Source organism: Crocodylus porosus, unplaced genomic scaffold (genome assembly GCF_001723895.1).
Source record: "Crocodylus porosus isolate Cpor-Errol unplaced genomic scaffold, CroPor_comp1, whole genome shotgun sequence".
In the NCBI taxonomy this organism is placed as follows: domain Eukaryota; kingdom Metazoa; phylum Chordata; order Crocodylia; family Crocodylidae; genus Crocodylus; species Crocodylus porosus.
In genome coordinates, this window is record NW_017728912.1 from 18053687 (window position 1) to 18074207 (window position 20521).

The following is a 20521-nucleotide window of genomic DNA, read 5'->3' on the forward strand; positions in this document are numbered from 1 at the left end:
TCCTTTAAGAAACAAGTACTGTTCCCAAATGACTCATACTCAGTTTGAGAAAAAAGGAACTAGGTGCAGATGATATGTATAGTGAATGTAAGAGCCATGGAAGAGTTATAGGTCTTTATAGCTCCTGCCCTATTAGCAGGTCTAACATAGGATTTGTGTCTCTACTGCTTTGGCATCGCTGGTTACAATGACTAGTAAATACATGCACTGCATTTTAAAGGACCTGCATGCATAATAATGACATTGCACATTTTACATTGGGTTTGTGCACTGAAGTTAACTGCAACATTATAGGGTTTGGAAAGAAGGACACCTTATTCCAGGGTGGCAGACTGTATGCTGCTATTACTGTGCTTCATCACTAGGTGTCAGAGAGTCAGTAGCAGCCCATGTACATTGAGCAAACACTACCCAAGAACAAGCTGCATACATGCAACACCTATACTAATGTGATTTATAGGTCATGTCCACTCATGCATTTGATCTGGATCAGTTTACTTGCAGTCTCCCAGCACCAGTCCCATGCTCACAGGGCTGGTGCTGGGAGATAAGGATCTCCCAAAACCCACTCCCTGATTGTGATCTCAAAGCAGGGGGCTTGGAGCTCACAGATGCTGGGGCAGGGGGACACAGTCCCCACCCAGGCTCTGGTGGCAGAGCCTGCCCTGGCAGCAGGCAGCTCCTGGGGGTAGGGCACAATCTTCTGGGCCCCTGGTGGACAGCTGACTGGGAGCAGATTTGCTCCCAATCAGGCATCTACATGAGTGGAACTGTGCCATTACTAATAGAAAGTAAACTTGCTACTTGCGTTTGCAGGTAGCAAATTTACTCATGATTACTGAGGTTTACTGCATAGTAAGCATGTGCACATGTAGATGCACATGATTACTACACAGTAAACTACGCTACTGTGCAGTTAAGTGTCTTATGTAACACACCCACAGACATGTAATTTTACAAATGATTCTTCCCAGGGTTATTTTACACCACATTAGGCAAAGTTATACCAGTGTAAGGATTTAAGCCATCTGCCCACTCCTTGTTTATACTGTGTACATTTGTTATTTGCCCAGGTCCAGAATGCTGTACCAAGTCCTATACCATGTGTGTAGGGAGGCATAACAGATTGGGCTGTGAGAAGCACATGGGCAATTTATCTTGCCTTCTGCAGACTTCAGAAGTCTTGCCCAGTTAGAATGCCTCTGGGCCATCCACATACAGAACCACTTTGCTTCTCTTATTTTTCAAAGGGCATTTCCACATCAGCAATACCTATCTATTGGCATTTTTCTGTCATGCCACATGACATGAGGCAATGGTGAATAGGATCAGGTCAGGGGTGCATCTGGTCTCACCATGTTTGTAGTTGAAGAAAACAAGGTAATAAAAGTTATCTTGGTTAATTTTTATAGCTTTTTCTATTGGCAGAATGCAGAGTTTATCATTTAGGGGAGGGATAAAATCATGATAGATGAAAACCAAACATTAAACATGGACAGCGCAAACATAAGCCAAGTGTGGGTCACTGGACAATTGAAGCAGATTATGACAATGGTTTGGGAGTGACTTAGGGGCACTGCTCAAGATATGAGACAAAACGGTTTGTTTGCAAAAGTGCCAAATATTCTTTTGAATTTTACTGATTGACTTTTTTTTCTGAAGGAGGAATTGGCAAGTCTTTGAAGGCTATCAACAACTCATTCCTTTGCTCAGGTTTTCTAAAGGCGTGGAGAATCCCCATTGTGAATCTTGGCAATATGTCATTAAGCACCATCCGATGCAAGGGAATAACCTTGTTACACAATGACATAGATTATGTATCACCTGGAGAATCTAGCACAGACATAATAGTCAACAAGGTAAAAGAGGAAGAAGAAGACCACATATGAAGAGCTGAGTGGACTGAAAACAATTCTGTAAAAAATTCCTTAATAAGATACAGTTAACCCTAAATTAGAAATTAGTCCTTGGCCTTGATCTCTTGGAACACTTCCCAGTGAGTCGGTACTGAGCCCAGTGCTTTGCAATGCTGTCAAGAATCTGTGGAGGTGTCACTCTTTAGATAATGCAAAACCAAGGTCTTGGCCACTTAGCATCTTATGTTACTTTGAAGGTGTTCACCTCAAATCCTTGACAAATCCCTACTCTCTTCTGTTGCACTACTTTAATTCTCACTGCAGCTCCATTACAAAGCATTCTGCCTATACTGTGGTCCTGTGAGAATCTGCAGTTAAATAGCTGACAAGTTCCATTCTGGTGGTAGTAGATATATCGTTGTATGCTTAGTTAGCATAGTGCTTCAAGAACCTTTCAGAAGATATGCATTACACCTCTACATGTTATTAAAATACCCATTTATATAAAATGGTTCCTGATAGGCCGCATTTAGAACACAAACCTGACTTCTCACAACTCATCTGTTTTTGTAAAATATTTGATTTGTGAACAGATATCACTTATTGCTGTATGAAATGGATGAAACTGCTCTAAGGAAAAGGAAAAACATTGCAATTTGAATGCATATTGAATAAAAAAATACAACCTCAACTTGATTTAAACATAGAGGCCCCTATGATATGAAAAGCAACATTATTATCTACTAGTTAATACTGAATCTTTCATTAGGCACGGTTACTTTTATGCCGTTACCAGAATTAAAATTTATTTCAGGAACAAAGTGCAAAAATATACTCTCGTTCTGTTTATTTTAGCTGTAAAGAAAGCATGTCCATTCCAGGTTATATGAAATACAGTTATGAAAAATTAAATAAATTGACTCCCCCAGTTTCTCACAATCCACAATACTTCAAATGGCAAAAAATTAAACAAAAATTAATAAAATAGTCTCCACAGAGTTGCATATATCACCAGACTGTAAAAACCCTCCCACTTCTTAAATGGAGGAAAGAAGAGATGGGCTTTGCTGTTTACCATTACACTCAGTCTATTTCAGAGGAGAATGAGGGAGAATTTATTGACACTGTCAGTAAATTTACTTTAACTATTTTACTACTGCTAAATGTGCCAGATATGTTCAGCAGTTACATGTCTTAATGTTCCATTGATTTCCTTTGAATGGTCACTTAAAACAACATTATAGATGTGTGCAATGAATCTGGCAGGAAAGGGATTACATTTCTTTTTATCAGTCTATGGATTTCCAGAAAAAAATCATTCCCCATTTAATTCCAAGCTCCATGTTTACACAAAAGTGTATTGAGACCTTGAATCTGGGCTGAATCCCAGGGCTTTTACAGCATTTTGGTGGCATAAAAGGGACAGAAATCTACCAGATGTCCCAAGTGTAATGGATTCCAGGTAATTCTGGGTTGAATAGTCTTCTGTAAAATAAGTTTGAAGAAGAAGAAGAAAAAAAATCCCCCCAAAACCCAGAAAAAACACCAATGGCCAGATCCTCTTCCACCTATTAGATGCCTAAGTGTGATCTTACTCCATCCTGCTTGGGTCCTTGACAATCTTAATAAAGAGAGTAGTCTCGTTGTCTTCCTCCTCACTACATTCTTCTGACTGAGTCTTAAGACTAAGATGATGGTCTGTTACAAATGTAGATGCATTAATGGATCTTCAGGGACTTAAAGTTGAATAGGATTGCATTTAGGTTCCCTATAGATAGAACTCTACAGAATAAAGTCCTGGTTTCATTCCAGTCAATGTCAAATACAGCATCATGATTTTGATGATGCTGATTGTTCACGCAAAGGATGAATTACATTTCAGATCCCATATTATCCTGGGCCCACAGGCCACATAGTGAGTTTTGCTGAGCCGTTATGAGTTAGGTCAGCACCCCTTCTCTCCCGCCCCTTGTGCAACAATTCACCAAAACTCCCTTTGTGGGATAGGGCCATAGGTGAGCGGTGTTTGGGAGTGGGATGGACGGGTGAGGCCAGGACAGGGTGGTAACAACATGGGGCTGGGGCCAGAACAAAGCCACAACCTGGTGCCCGCTTGCCCAGTTCGGTGGGCAGGAGCATGCAGGGAGCAGATTGTGGCTCTGCCCTGGGTCCCAGTCCCATGCTATCACCACCCCAAGATCCTGGACTCGGCCCCAGATGCAGCTTCCTACCTGCCTGTGGGCCCAGCATGTCTGTCTGGCCTCCATGGGTCCTAAGTAGTCTTCATGGGCCACTGTCACCACCTGGCAATCCCGGGGTCTCCATGGAGACCAGTCAGAAGCTGTGCAGGCAGGACGCTGTACAGGGGGTGGACGCAATGGGGCTGTAGACAGGTAGGGAGCTGTGTCCAGGTCCGGGACTGAGGCTGAAATCATGAGGTAGTGACAGTGTGGGGCTCGGGCCAGGGCAGAGCTGTGATCTGCTCCCTGCATGCCCCTGCCCACAGAACCAATGCCTGTCTGTCACAAAGGCATGTGGGTAATGGACCATGGCTCTGCCTTGGCCCTGGGCCTGTACTGTTGTTGCCCCAAAATCTTGGGGTCTCCCCAGCCCTGCCCGTCTGTCTCACTCTTGGACACTGCTCCATGCCAGCCCTTGGTCCCATCCTAGCCACCTGGCCAAGCACCCTCCCCACATGGGTCCCACCCCCAGCAATGGCTGCAGTGCAGATGGGCTGAGTTGCCTGGGCAGTGGGGCTAGGTCGGGTGGCAGCAGCCAGAAGGAATCACTGCTGCTGACATTGTTGCTTGGGCTGCTGGGAAATCGAGTTTGGGTGCCAGGCCATCCCAGCCCTGCTCTGCACCGCCCCCCACAATGTCCTGGGCTGCCCCTTTCAGCTGGGCCGGGAAGGCTGGACAAAATCCCTCAGCAGGCTGGATTCAAACTGTGGATGATATTCTGCCCACCCCTGATTTAGCCAGTTCTTCTATTCCCTCACAACTGGTTTATTAAAAGATAATGTAGGATTTTGCCTCAGCTATCATCATGACAGATTTCTTATCATGGTCTCATTATTATTTTATAAAATGTTTCATACACTATCATTGCCATAACACAGTGGAGCCAAACATTTAAAAGAATGGGAGCCAAAAGACAGTCTAAGCCCATACATAAGTAGGTGGCTTAATTTTCCTTAAGCACCCACCCACTCCCACCTAAGTCAATAAATTTTGAAGCCTACTTTCAGGTATCCCTTTCTTTAGAATGTCATCCTGAATCTTACACCAGTAAGAAGTTACAGTATAAGATTATATTGGGGCATTATAATAATCAACCAGCAAGTAATTAAAAACTATTTCAATCAACCAACAAGTAATTAAAAACTATTTACCAGTGATGTCATCCTCACTCTTTTCCAAATAATCTTTCAAAACAAAGCATCCCTAGAACTTGCAGTCACAAGGACAACCACTGCGGTGTTACTTTTCCCCTTCCATTCCTGCAAGAAATATGAAGAGGTACAGAAATTTCAGAAAACCAAAAACAGAGAGAAAAAAATGCTAACTGCACATTTCAAAACCTAATGCAAGCTTGATTTAGGTTTGTTTCAAGCCAGTTCTTATTTTATCTGAACTAATTTGCCCATCTTGTGTTTCTTCTGAGATGCCGGTCTTCCTTGTCTTAATAAACAACCAAATCATTCACAATAGGGCTCCGAGAAGAGAACAGGATTCGGCAAAGCAAATAAATACATCAAAAGGGGAGCAGAAATATCCCTTGCATAGAATGCAGGTATTCTATTTGGATCACCGCAGCATTCAAAAAGGGTACACGTTTTTGTGCACAGTGCCTTCTGGTAGAGAGTTGCAGAGACTTGTGGGAATTTGTTATTCTCCTCCTGAAAAGTTCAATTTTTTGGGGGCAAAAATTCACACACTACCCCTCATTTTCAAGAATCTGCAACACTTGTTATGCCATACAGAACTTTAGCTTCAAAACTTACTCTTGCATCACTGCAAAATCCATCATTCATTTCTCTAATCCTCCACGGCAGCTAGAGGGCAAATATATTAAACAAAATATTGTCTTCATTGTGTTATTAAAGAGATAGAGTCAGGGTCCTTGTGTTATGAAGTAAGACTTGATGTTTCTTTGTGATGAACACAAAAATATCTGCAAACACTCACATCTTCTGCTTTAAAATACTAAGTCTGGGGATTAACATTCTTCTTAAAAGAACAGCAAGTCTAATTTAGCTATTTTTTTAGATTCAGCTTTCTAAGGCAAGAATGAGGCACTGGCCAAAAGTGAAATGTTTTACTGTCTATACTAGTGATTCTCAACCAGGGCATCTATTTTTCTGTAGACAAAAAAAAAAAAGAAAAAAGGTGAAAACAAAGAGCTAGCATTTTCCAAGGGGTGCCTTGAGTCTGAAAATGTTGAGAACCACTGGTATATACAGTAGAACTATTTGTTCTATCTTTGCCTAGAAAGAGGTAGAAGAGGCCTCTTTTACAAAATATTTCATGTTTTATTTTTTTTTTCCCAGATGGCCTTCAGCAGCATTGCAGTCTACAGGTGTAAGCACAAAGTAATTACATCTTTTTGAGAGAGGCAGTATTATTTCCTCGCATACGAAATGTGGGGCAAAGACATTGCTGGTTTATACTCTGCCCTTCACCACTCAAAGGAGAGCAATTGGGAGCAACCTCTTTAATCTCCTGAACTAGACATTTTTATGGCCAAGCAAACGTGCTCTGGTCATGCCACAAATGCCCAGAATGTGGGGCTACAACATACGTGGTATGAATTCATATTGCTATTTTATGGCTGATGTCTGATAACTTTAAAATGGGAGAATGTGGGCAGTGTGGAGCTGCCTGTGCTTTGCAGCTGCCCTGGCCAGGCACTCCCAGGGCTTCAGGGGCCCAATCCTGCATGGCCTGCAAATACCCATTTCTTTGGGGCTCAGTATGAAGCCCCTGGACATGTGGGAGTGCCTGCCTGGGTTCCCTGGGCACATGCTGACACTTCAGTGCAGTCCTGGAGCTGGTGGAGTGAGTTTGGGACACCAGGTGCATGTCTCCATAAATGAGGAAATCCATACTTTTCCTGCTAGCTGAAGAGTACCGGGGGATGCCATAGCCACTCCTCTGCTAGTGGGGAAATCTGGGATCCCCCCAATGTATGGGGGAAAAGGGTGGGACTGAGTGTTTTCCCACAGGAGTGGGCCCAGGACCCACCTGGGAGCAACCAGGACTGGATCCTGTGGAACAACAGGCCACATCTATTTCAACCCTATGAAGTGGATTGGGTGTGCTGGGACACATCCAGGCACAGCTGATCCACTTGACTGGGCATCATCTGTTTAAAGCCCTAGAGACTGCAGTTCTTTCCTGTCTTTATGTGAATAGTTCAAGGGGATAAGGTAGAAATCAACCATATTCTTTCCCCACACGCTGTTTTACCTTAATACAGGCCAGGAAATATCTAGCTCAAAATTTGTCCTGTCAGAAAAACTTGGCTATTTTTATACTAAAGAGCAATTTTTGGTGTATTGTGATATATTGTAAGTGATGCTGAAATATAAACAAATCATAGAAAATTAGGGTTGGAAGGGACCTCAGGAGGTCATGTAGTCCAACCACCTGCTCAAAGCAGGACCACGCCCAACTCGATCATCCCAGGCAAGGCTTTGTCTGCCTGGGTCTTAAAAACCTCCAAGGATGGAGAGTCCAACTGTTTTAAAATATGGATCTAAAATAGAGGAGAAAGCACATTGGTGTAAACTTGTCCCTGTTTTTTTCTTATATTTATCTTAATTGCCTTTATTCATTTATTCAATCAGATTCAAAACAAACTCCAAACTTTTATTTATAGAGGTAACTCAAAGTTACTAGCTGACTAGCTTCAGGGAAGTAAGTGGGACAACCTCACATGAAGAGAGTTAAGCATGCATAGAACTATTTGCAGGATCTGGGCTTAAGTGATGAACTCTATGAAATTCAGTAATGAGTCATCCTACTTGTGGTCAAAAAGCTGCTACTGCAAACACAGTTTTGAAGGTATCTAAGAGAACTGCTTTTGCCTTTCAGGCTTAACATGTGTGGCTGTCTTTGAACATGCTGGGATGTTTATGTATCTGCACACATAATATATTGAGACAAGGTAAATCCCTGCTTTTCTTTCTTGTCTTTCAGGTATTTTCAGTGCTTTCTTTGGGCTTGTCTTTCTGTTTGAATTTTGCAATCCCAATTCTTTCAAAACTAGTTGGAGAGTAAACAGAGAGGCTTTGTACCATGAAAAAAAAAAGGCAGATGAACAATAGACAGCAAATAACACAAACTGCTTTTGCATTTCGTCCTTTAAACAAATTAGAGTAAAAGCTTTTCTTGGAAAAAAAGAAAAAAAGACCCCCCCCACAACCCTGCAATCATTAAATGATTTGACATGCTTAGAGAAAGTCAGTCTCTCTCACATGTATACACAAAATCCTTTTATCAGGTTGTCTCCCCATTGTGCTGAAATACGGTTGTAATTACCTGGCTGTTCAGAGTAAACAGATAACAGAGAGGCATTCCAAGGGGTTGCATCCCTGAGGCTGCAGTTCATTCTAAGGATTCTTGATCAGCTTTCTCCTGAGACTGCCTGGAAAACAAAGTGATATCACTAAATAAATTCTGCAGCATCACACCATCTTTCTCTAGATGGCAGCATTTGCCTTATTGACTGGCCTTTGGATGAAAATTTCTCTCACACAAATAAAAACAAAGATTGAGTGAGCTTTTGGTTGGAACTGACTTTATTTGCTCTGTGGGGTTGGGCAGCAATGAATGCGCGCAGTGACATGAAAGTTTTTGCCCCTATAACTTAATTTTTATTTTTGTCCTTCCAGTTTTTATTTCCCTGGTACACAAGTCCTTACATTGATTTTTGCCCTTCCAGTTTTTATTTCCTTGGTGCACAAGTCCTTACATTGAAGATTGGTGCTAACATTACCAATTGAAATCCAAATATCCAACCCAAATATCTAACTAATCACCAAATTCCCAATAGTTTCAACGGGAGTTCAATGCACAGAATAGGGACATCTACATGTGCACTTTAATGCTCAGTTGCCTATTTTACTGTGTGTTAAAGTATTATGTAAAAAAAAATGCAATTACACTAATGCACAATAAAATAGGCTAGTGCACATTAAGCATCCCTTAAAAACTGTGTGCATTCAGTACAGTTCATTAAGGCAGCCTCATGCGCATTTCTTTAGTACCTCACATTGGAGGTAGTAAATTTAATGCACATTAGAAAAAGCACCTTAATGTGCATGTAGACTTGCCCAATTATGGTATAATCAGGATCTAAAGCCAGATCTGGTAAAGCATCCTTGATTAAAGTGAACCAGTTGAAATCTTCTCCCAAAGCATTTTTTAAAAGTTTGAATTGTTCATTTAACTTTGGAACAAAACATCTTTGAGCACTTGCGTATTCTGTGCTCAGCTCAGACCAGAATTTGATGTACCGAACTAGGAGGGAAAATGCTGCTTTTGTAGTTTTCCTGCCCTAATCTGAAACAGAACCAGAAAACTCCTACATTTCATGAGATTTCTAATATGATTTCCACACACAAGGAAAATAAATGATCATTCAAATGATTAAACCTTAGGGTGTTTGCCTTTCATTGAGGCCTATGTGCCAGGGAAGACTTTTCTGCTCCTGCAGAGCACACTGACTTCATGAGATTATGTAGAGATTTGGCTGCAGGATTGGTACAGTAATAAGTGAAGACTAACTTAAAATTTCCAGATAGATAGATTTCTGTCCAAATTATCCAGACTTCTTACAGATTTTAGGCAGTGTCAGGATAGTTCTTATTTTAGTTCATCACTTATTTTTACAGCTTACTCTTTAAAAAAGAGCTTAATTTTGAAAATCGTTTCCAGATATCTTACTCACTGAGTGCATCTACACGTCACCCTATGGCAACGTTGTTACTGCACCGTGCTTTAGTACTTCCTTTTAGAAGAACTAAAGCGCAGCACAGTAACTGTCTGTACAACACTATGAGTGCAGAGCACATTAATTTTCGCCGTTACTTCAGTGCACCACTGCAGTAAAATGGGGGAGCATGCTACTATGGTGAAGCAGCTGCTATTCACATGTAGACTCACGTGATTGCTACGTTGCCATAGTGCATCATACAACAATACAGCATGTTGCTGCAGCAGTGTAGGGTGATGAGCAGATGTGGTCCTGAGTGACTGGTGCCTCCTGAATCTCGGGGGGCACTCGCAGAAACTGCCGATGGTGGTGGCCTTGTCAGGGGGGGCACCAGCCCTACCCGCAGCATCAGTGTTGGCCATCAGGGGGGCATGTGCAACCCCTATCAGTCACCTATGGACATGGCCATTATATAGTAATCTGCTCCCCATTTAGTCCATCTTATTTTCACCAAATCATTCTCATATTAAAAAAGTTTAATTGTTGCATTTTACCATGTGCACCTTCAGACTGCACTAACTCAAAGGAATGGTACAGAATAACTCTGAGGAACTAGAACTAAAAGATTGTTCCCATATTCATTCTAATAGATCCACTTTTAAAAAGCAAGAGGAATATATTAAGTAGGAATGAGTACATACAGCCCTGCATACATTCAAATAAGCTGCTACTTCTTCCTCTGTTGTTTTGTTGCATCTGCACTTTCCCCTACACTGAACTCAATAATTTTGTACCTAGCTTAGAAAGACTATTTTATGCTAATGTTTAGCATTTGTTAGGGCCATAGTACTAAGCATATTTGCAGAGGAGTAACTGCATAGTCCTATACCCAGGGCAGCTGTGGCACACAGGGTAAAGGCTGCAGCCAGCAATACAGTGACCTAGAAGCACAGCGGCTGTTATTTTTGTCCTTCCTCCTAAGTTGGCACCTGGAGCGGGTGGCTTGGTTGCCTCCCTCCATTTTGTTATGCCACCATATGCTTTTACCAGGTAACTAACAAGTATGGTAATCTGAAATAAAAAATAAAGAACACATTCCCCATTTGGCCAGCTCCAGACTCAGTCCCTGTGACAACATTTCCAGATTTTCTCTTATGACTTGTTCATCAGCCCGAGCTCCAGGTCCAGTTCTCTGTTCAGTTGCTTTTCTCTAGTCCCCATCCAAGGCAGCAATTTGTTTTTTTTATGGGATACTCTCTTTGCTTTCCCCATTCCTTTTTTCTAGTTTGGATTTATCCTTTAATTTTAATTTCTTCTTGATTATTAAAATCTTGTTCCCTTGAGAGGGGACAAAATTTTCCCCGATACTTATGAACCTCCTTTGCAGAAGACCTGCTTATTTAGGTTATGCATGCACATCTTGAGCCCTCACTTAGACAAAGTAGTTCTGCTTCAAAAGCAGGGGTTGCTATTTGAGCGTGTGCACAAACTTCACAGCTTCAGCCTGCATTAAGTCCCATGAACCTGGCATTGCAGGATTACAGCTGGAAACTGAAACATTGAAGCAGCCTGTTCTACCATCAATAACCTGAGTGGGGGAGGCAGGATTAGGATGAAAATGACAATGGGATTAGACAAATGGGGTGCCTTTGCTTGGCCCACATAGTGTTACAACAAAAATTTCTATGTGTTAGGACGTACAAGTGTGAGACTAAGCATTTTACTGTGCAGTTCTGATCTGGATTTTATTTCAATTAATCTCATCTTAGTCTCCCCTGATGAATGTCTTGCCATTTGGAAATTCATTTCTCTCTCTTTGGAAACTTTTGTAATTATTTTAAAAAATAGTGTTGTGGAGAGTTGATGGCCAAATGCCTATTGATCATGTGGAAGGATATATTCTTCTTCTGACTTCAAAGACTGCAATGCTTTCCAAGGAATTAAAATTGGCAACCAAAATACCAAGGGAGAAATAGAGAGAGGTGAGAGTAAGGAGATTGTTATTGCTTTCCCTCACTCCAAGATACAATCTCAAAACTCTTCAGCTAACTTGCAACATAGGCACCAGGCTATTGTAAGGCACTGGACCTATTGGAATAGCTTTTGACAATAATAAGAATTATCTGAATAAATGGATTGTAAATCTACTGGACTGTGCCATTTATAGTGATAGAAAAGCAGAATTTTTCTGAGTCAATAGGAACAGAGAGGTCATGTTTAATTTAATAATCAAGTAATAAACAGACATTAAAACAAACAGCATGCTCCAGATACATTTTCAAAGGGGGTAAAAAAAAGTCATCATATTGAAATCAGATGCTATATGCATCACACATAATTTCTTCCTGTACTGTACTCCTGCCCTATTCCCCACCCCCCTAGTTCTGGAGATACATCTGTTTCTTCTCCCTCAGTTGATATGATCCAGTTAAATCCAAGCTTTGGAGACACTTGCATGAAACATCAGTGATTACTTGATTTCTCAGTACATAAATCTCACTATAGTCCTTACTATGTAGGTCTCTGCTATGAGGTAACTTTTCCTATGAAACATTTTTTTTCGTTTTTGCTGCTATCTGTCCTGAGACCTGCACTAACATAGCACTGTCAAAACTGATCTCCATATAACACACAAAACAATTGTTTTGCCAGAACAACCTGGTAAAGAGAGTGGAAAGATTAGAAAAGAACAGTTGCTTGCCAGGACCCATCAAGATTTCATTAAGCACCTATAGTATACCTTGAATTTTCAAATGACTATAGGTTTTAAAATCAAGATGACAACAAATTACTTCAATTGAATATGATCTGATTAAAGAGGCATTCTCTCTCTCTCTCTCTCTCTAACTTGTCATCCAACCAGCTGCCCAAGTGCCCATGCACCACAACTTGTGCAAGGTCTTGCACAACACATGCACATCAGCCAAAGCTCAGTCTCCAGTTCCTTGTCCCCTAGCCTGTGGGGTGCAGATGAACTGCGGGAATGAATGCAATGAGAGTTGGGGGTCTATAAGTTATTTGAGAAGCATGCCAGCCAGACAAAGAGTACTGAGACAGCCTTTGTCAGCAGCAGACTATAATGCTGTGTCAAGTTAGTGGCATGTTTTTGATCAGCTGATTTAATTAGTTCAATTCATATCAGAAAGGAAGTTAGTCAGACTGAATCTGGGGGTGTCCCACACCTGTCAGATTTTGTCCCTGAAACTCCTGCCTCAGTGGTGGGAGAAAAAGTAATCTTTTTTACTATAAAAATCTATATAGTTTCCCTCTTGCCAAGTAACTGATTAATTGCTCTCCTGTTCTACAGGTTTTGGCTTTACCCACTCTTGTCTGCAATGTTAGTCAGCCTTTGTACCTAAAGCACACTTAATCTGAATTGAGAGTGACACTAAATTCTGTGCTCTTTACATCCTTCGCCTCCCAGTCTACAGAACTGAAAAAGTGGCCAACAGATGGAGAGGCAAGATAGGTAGCTAAGCCTATGAGATAGAACTTATACCAAAAGTGGCACAAAACCCAAGATTAATTCTGAGAGCATTCAGTTGTTCTAAAATATCCTCAGGGGAATAAGCATAGCTAGCAGACCTCTGAGGATAGCCTACAAGGGGAGCGTAACACAAGACTCGTGTATTAGGGAAATTACCGTATTTACTCAAATACACGATTAAGTTTTTCCCCAATCAGCAAGGAGAAAAGTGCTCCTTGTCTTACATTCACATACAACAGAACCTCATTAAATACTCTGACTATCATTAAACTACTGCCAAAAGTAGCATGTGCTCAGTAATGGAAACCAACTATGAAGTTGATTAAATACAGCTAATATTGAGCATGACTATAAAACACATGTCCCATATGAGGCAAACACTGATGAGAGCCTACCACATTTTTTTTTGCCTTTTATTTATTTATTTTTTAAATGTTGTCTCAGCCAAATCAGGTTCAAATTCTATCAACTGAACAGAGCTCAACCATCCATATTTCTGTAGAACTATCACTAGCAAGTATCCTACCTCCCAGACTCTTCAGCCTGGGGCTTCAGATACTTCCAAATCCATGGCAGGTATCCCACATGCAAGCCCCAAGACCTGGAGTTCAGATCCTCCCAGTCTCACTTTCCCTTAGTCAAAAGGCTGAAGGGGTAAGCTAAAGGAAAATCCCAAGAGCAATCCCCTATCACCATAAATTGTGTAGCTGAGATCCTTACATTTGGATACATTTGTAAACCATCACAGGAGTCAGCCTGCCAGCAGTGCAAAGGACAGGCCTTCACCCTTTAGCTACACCAAGTCATTCAAGGTCAAAAAAGAAAGGTATCTCACTGCTGGGTAAGTAAAAATGTCTGGGCCACAAACAATATTCCCTGGTTGAGTCCATCTGAATAAGATATACAGTAGTACACATTTCACTCAGCCCCACCTCAGCACCAACTGTTTTTCAAGTCATGGTGAGCCACTACACTGAATATATTTCAACTTTCTCTTTACTCCCACAGCTGAGCTATGCCTTCCTTTCCAATTTCTAATGATTCCTGTTTCTTCACCAGTCTTAAACATCTGGCAAACTTCACTAAATGGGACCCCAAACATTCACCCAGAATCCCTGTTGCCCTGCTCAGCCTGTTGCATATGGGGGGGGAGGAGAGGCATTCCCTTTCCTTCTTCCCTGCCATGCTTCAAGATTGCAGGGTTTCCATTGTGCTTTTCTCTGCTTGCCTTTTTCATTTTTTTTGTGCCGTGAACCCATGCTTTTCTGAGGAGCCCATGCTTTTTCAAAGAGCCCGCCTGAAATCACAGTTTTTGCAGAAATCAGACAATCACAATTTTGATAGGTCCCTACCTGTATGCAAATTATTATAGGCATATTTATTTCAAAAGCAGTGTTTTAAAATTTGCCCCTCATTTCCATCTGCTCAGGGAGTGCAGAGTCTGACAGTAAGGTGGTTGAGGGTAAAAGGCCTGCAGGGGATAGAAGTTGGAGGGGCAGAGGACTCCCCCTTACCCAGATTTATTTTCCCTGATGAAACCACAGGGGGAGAATAAAATTCAAGGCAAACCTCCAATAATTAGATTCTATACCTGGAAAATTATAACAAATGTATACATCTTTCATATACAGAACCTAATTATTGTGGGGCTGTCTTATATTCAGGGTTATTTTATATGTGAGTAAATACAAACATGCTCATGTTTCTGCTAACAAGAAAACCAACGTGTTTAGCACCAGCATCAAGTGTAAATAGTTGTCAATATGAATGCTGTTAGTACATCAACTTTGGAACCTAGTCCAGAGTTTCCAAAGTAGCATCAGTTTAAAATCCGATGCATCACAGAGGAGGCTATATTTTGCCTTTATAGAGGAACAGATTTGAATGAGTTATCAAATATTTACATCTTTGAATTCCGTATTTCTGTTACCTGAAAGATAACTAATGTAAAATGTTAATTCTAAGCAGGGGAATACAATTAGTTAAATGGATCAAAGTAAATAAGGGAGGCGCTTATTCTAGATCTATAAATATCCTAGTTTACTTTTGTACTGTGAAAAAAGTGTGTAGAGTCATTATAATTAGTTTTCTGTATAGTGCAATTAAAAATAAATACATAAATAAAAAAAGGCAAATTGTGCATGCTTTCAATTTTTGTCTCAATTCTACCCAGTAGCTCGGTCCATCAGCAGTTATCGGATTTTTGTGAGGACTCTTTCAATGTAAATGTTGTCTGAGCATCCCTTTTTCTTTTTAACCCATCCCAAACCTCTGGACTTTGCATGCATATGATTATGATACAAGTATACATCTATACTCATCTCTGTGGAAAAGTAGACCCTGAATCCAAGTCATATTTTCACACTTATGTTGCAAATATACAAACATCTCTCAAAATACAGAAAAGTTCCAGGAAGATGACTGGTACAGCACAACAGCAGAAGACAGATTTGAGAGAGCACAGCTCGCAAAAAAAGAAACCTCAAGTGTATGTTCTCAAAAATGGCATTTCTTTATAAAAACTGGCACACAGAATTGTAGTCTGTATTGAGGCTCCTCCTCGTTATCATTTCCTCCTTTAGATACGAGTTTAACACACTATGATCTTTCCCAGATGCTCTGGACTGGCTCTGATCATGCACCTTTGTGTGTCAGTTTTGCTTATCCACTTTCAGATGTCACCAGTCTCTACTAACAATTACAGGATCCTCTTTCCTTATGAACATATGTCTCTTTTTTTTTTTTTCCAAGCTTCTGTTTGAATGGTTGGTCTTAAACATTCAAATTCTCATCACACCCCAGAATAACTTCATTGCCATAAATAAAACATTTTTTTCTGATTTAGAACAGTAACAATGAGATATGTTTTTATCCAGTTTGTACTTTTCCAGTTTACATCTTTTCACCCCTCTGAATTTCAGTGAAACCATAAAACCTGATATAATTTTTCCTCTGGGAATTTTGTGAGAATATAAAGCTAGAGTTACAGCTTCTCCATAGATGTTTTAATTTTGTTCAGTAATAAATAGCTCTTAAAATAGTCTGATATATCTCTGTTATTCAGGTTTAAACCCTACTTATGACTGACAGTAAAAAGCTTAAGTTGTAAGTAATTAAATAATACTTAACTTTTCATTTAGTTAAAAACGTACAATAAGGAAATACCAGAAACAAACAATGCATGATTTCTGCAAAGTATTTAACATTTCCAGAAAGCATCCTTTTAACTACCCTTTTATTTTTCATAGAATAAAGAATTCAGAATGTAAGGTATGTGGTATGACTAAGATTTGAATATGTCATTATAAGAAAATATGATCACAAGAATAAGCATAGCGATGAAGATATGCTGAAATCAGAGGAAGTAAGACAGGTAAACAATGAAGCAATATTCCATATATTTCACAGGAACTTAATTATAGATTACAATTATTCAGAAGGCAGAAGTAGGCTGCTCACAAGATCCTAGTGTTTTACAAAAAAAATCTTGGGATTGTATAGTATGTATCATAATGATTTCCATATTTTGAACTGCTTGGGACTTTTTTCTTAATTGCATCATGATAGCTCGATTCAGTAGTTATTCACAGGAAATTGAGAATTGCAAAGGTTTGTAAATTACTAGAGCAGCATTTCTGCCAGCAAATTTATAAGAGCAAAGTACAGACTTTACTTGGCTTGGTAGGTCATTTTTCTCCTCCCTAAAAGAATCCTCACTTGTCTTCTCCCTGGGACATTATGCAGCAGTCTGATCACTAATGTTCACATGCCTTTTATTCATTAATAGCCTATGCCAGAAAAATGTCAGCTTTCTAGAAGGATACCAAGAAAATTAATTTGGTTGGTTATATAGTCCCAATCCACTAGGCGGCTCATTAGCTCATGTGTTGGAGGACTACGGACTGCTTGGCTGGAATAGAATCGACCTTGGATGTGTTGTCCTCGCTTCACTATCAAAAGGATCTTATGTCATCACCCATCATCATCAGTGTTTATGCATGAGGACAGTGGGTGTTACTCGGCTTCTGGGACAGTTTCCATGTATAGTGTAGTCTAAGGACTCTGAAACAGTCAGAATTTATACTAAGCATTCCTAATGCTATGTATTAGGTAGTGAGATTTATTGATGGAGAAGCAGATATAAGTAAGTCTCACACTCTATAAGGAAAGCTGAGTTCCAGTCATATTACCCAGAAATAACAACACACATAGCCCAGTGTCTCATACATCCTGACAAGTCTCCAACATTGACCAGTTTATGACAAGGATTACATGATACCATTGCCTGCAAAAACATGTCCCAGTCCAATACTTTCCAACCATAATAATTTAGTAGGAAGTTTATACATAACTGATAGATTACTACTGGGCAATGGTTGCAGCTAGATAAGCAATCAGGAAATTGGGATAGGCTTATATACTGTAATAGTAAAAATATACTAGAGAAGCTAACAGCACACTGAGACACTCATATATCCCACAGCCCACTAAAATCAGTTCCTACCTTGAGGTCTCAGGTGATTACTGAAATATACATTCCCAGGCTGCTCCCGTTTAATGGAACTACCTACCTACAAATGCCTTTATAAGAGCATCTGCTAATGTATCACTAAAAAAACACATATTGAAGACATGCAATATAGGGGCAACTGAGAAAGTGTAACTCTAGTGTTTTGTCTAGTGGACAAAAAATAGTCCTTTGAGGGGAAAGGCAATTTGAGGAGCAGTCCTTTGCTTTCCATGGAAAGATGCTGGCAGTTAGTTACAGTTCAGCCAATGTGTTCAAAAGACACAGGGCGCATCTACATGTCACTGTATGGTGATGTTGCTATGGCAGCTTTAGTACTTCGTTTTGGAAGTACTGAAGCATGGTGCAGTATGGTCAGTTATTGCACCATGCATGCACCTCACGTTAGATTTCGCCACTACGTTGCCGTAGCAGCATGCTATAACCTGGGAGCACACTGGTATGGTGGCATAGCTGGTGATCACGTGTAGACCTGCATGATCACTACATCATCATAGTGTGCCATACAGCGATGTGTAGGCATCCATAGAAGTGCATCTGTTGGGGGTCACCACCCAATCCAGCAGACGACCTATAGGAAATTTGCCTTGGTTCTACCCTCTTTGCTTCCTTGGGAAAGTGCTCCCTCCCTTATTGTGAATTCCTTGTTGGTCTTGCTAACCTTTTCCTATCTATAAGCCAATTAATATACGCTGGAAGATCAGGGAAGGAAAGAGTTGCAGACTAAAAGGACAAGTTTTTCCACCTTCAGTAAACATTTGTTTTGAATTGGCAGGGAGATTCTGTCTCTTTAGTGTACTTATACAGGACTTTATCTACAAATTAAGCTCTGATGAATATTTCTCCTCACATGAGCAAAACAGACTTTCACTACCTTCCCAACACCCAATGGGTTGGAGTTACTATTATTTGAGTAATTAGAGACTGGGTAAATCTAGTCATCTTCACCGCATAGACACCAAAATGGTTATAATATCCTTTTGAAAGGAATGAATATGAAATAAATGATAGAGATTGTATTGTAGTATCCTCTAGTAGCCTCTACAGATTTTTCCCAGGCTGAACCTTGTGCCAACATCCCTACAAATTTGACTACTTTTAGAGTTATTTAAAGGAAAAACCACAGTAAGAGAGTGAGCCACTTTCAAAAAAGTGATGGATTTGAGGTTAAGAACCATATCCATGCCAAATACCAATACATTTGCTCCTTTTTCAGCCTTCTGATGAATTCAGCCTCCTACTGGTCAGTCCCCTAGGGATGGCCATTTATAGGAGGCTTCTTATACACGACAAAACATTAATACTGTAGAATAAGTTTCTTCCATAAGTAATGGGAATTCAGGGAAAAGATTTAGAACATAAATTGACAGAGGGACTATCCTATGAGAGGGAAGAAGTTAGGGTATACAGGGCCGACATTCGTAAGACTAGAATAACTCAGATGATATGGGTTAGGAAAGCTGCTGTAGACTATAACTAATATAACTGAGGGGTTATCTGCACTGAAAAGTGCAAGATGGAAAGCTGAAAATAAGTACTTCTAGTCTTTTCTTAAACTGTTTTTTTCAGGCCCAGGCCTGTAAGGGCAAGGTCTGAAGAAATATAGTTAATATAGTATTTTTGTCATGAGAAGTTTATGAAACCTTTTGTCTAACTTTTATTGCTATTATTAAATATTTATATTAGGATAGTGCCCAAAGAAGATTGGGGCTTCAGTATATTGTGTATTGTACAAACATAGAAAAAAAGGCTATCCCTGCCCTGAAGGATTCACAGTCTAAATACTCATCTGAGTTGAGGCCTGATCCTTGTCTCAGTAACACCTAAAGGCACTACAGAGGCACCATACAGCAGAGGGAAATAGGATTAAACCAGGTCCTTGTTATTTTAAGGTAGAATGAATGAATCTCAAACTTTAAGCTACATTTTAGAGGTAATCTCCAAAAAAATCTCAACCAACCAAACAAAAAACAAACCAACAGCTACAAGACAGTGAAAATGACTGGCCATAATGTAGTGAGCACTGCATGAAATTATATCGTATTTCATAACAGGTTAGGTTTGTGTGACTGAAAAGGCACAACTGAGGAGCAGAAGAATCAAGGGAAATTATAAAAGGAATTCACCAAGAAAGACATCCAAATTATTTCAGGGCTCTTTCAGAAGATCTCTTAGAAAACTATGAGGAAGAGAAACCAGGTACTTGAGGCATATTTCCACAGAACTGGACTTTTAATAAATCAGTTGGAGAAGTAATTTGGATTTTTGATGGCAGTGTCTTTCAACTGCTCTTTACAATTCCTCAGCAATGATACTTGAATAATGTGAAGATCTGTATTTGCTTGGCACCAAATGTAAATTTCCTTTTGAATCCAACAGCAAACAAGAAAGACTGTGTTAGGACCCAAGTCTGCAACATGCTAGGAACCTATATCTTCCATTAAATCAACTAGAAATTTAATTTCACACCACAAACATTAAATCTTTAAATATGACTGTACATATGCCTCAAACAGACATTCAGTTTCTCTTGAGAGAGTTGCTGCTCTCCTAGGAGAAACCATGAGTGTACAAATGTTCAGGCTTCTCCCCCAGCTGCACAGTGGCAGCACTACAAGCTCTTCACTCTTAAAGCTTCACTATTTAAATGTCTATACACATGGCTCTGTGTAAGTTTCTCTACCAGAAGAGCAAACCTGGGGGAATTCTCCC

General features: G+C 40.2%; 1 long non-coding RNA gene across 1 annotated transcript in view; it reads right to left on the reverse strand.

Annotated features, from left to right (window-relative positions):
* Positions 1-5252: 5252 nt before the first annotated feature.
* LOC109309560 overlaps positions 5253-20521 on the reverse strand; it is a 47912-nt gene continuing 32643 nt past the window's right edge. Inside the window, exons 2-3 of the long non-coding RNA XR_002100962.1 lie at positions 8399-8504; positions 5253-5355 (exon numbers count right to left, since the gene is read on the reverse strand). This is a non-coding gene — a long non-coding RNA (uncharacterized LOC109309560). The remainder of the gene's footprint in view (positions 5356-8398; positions 8505-20521) is intronic.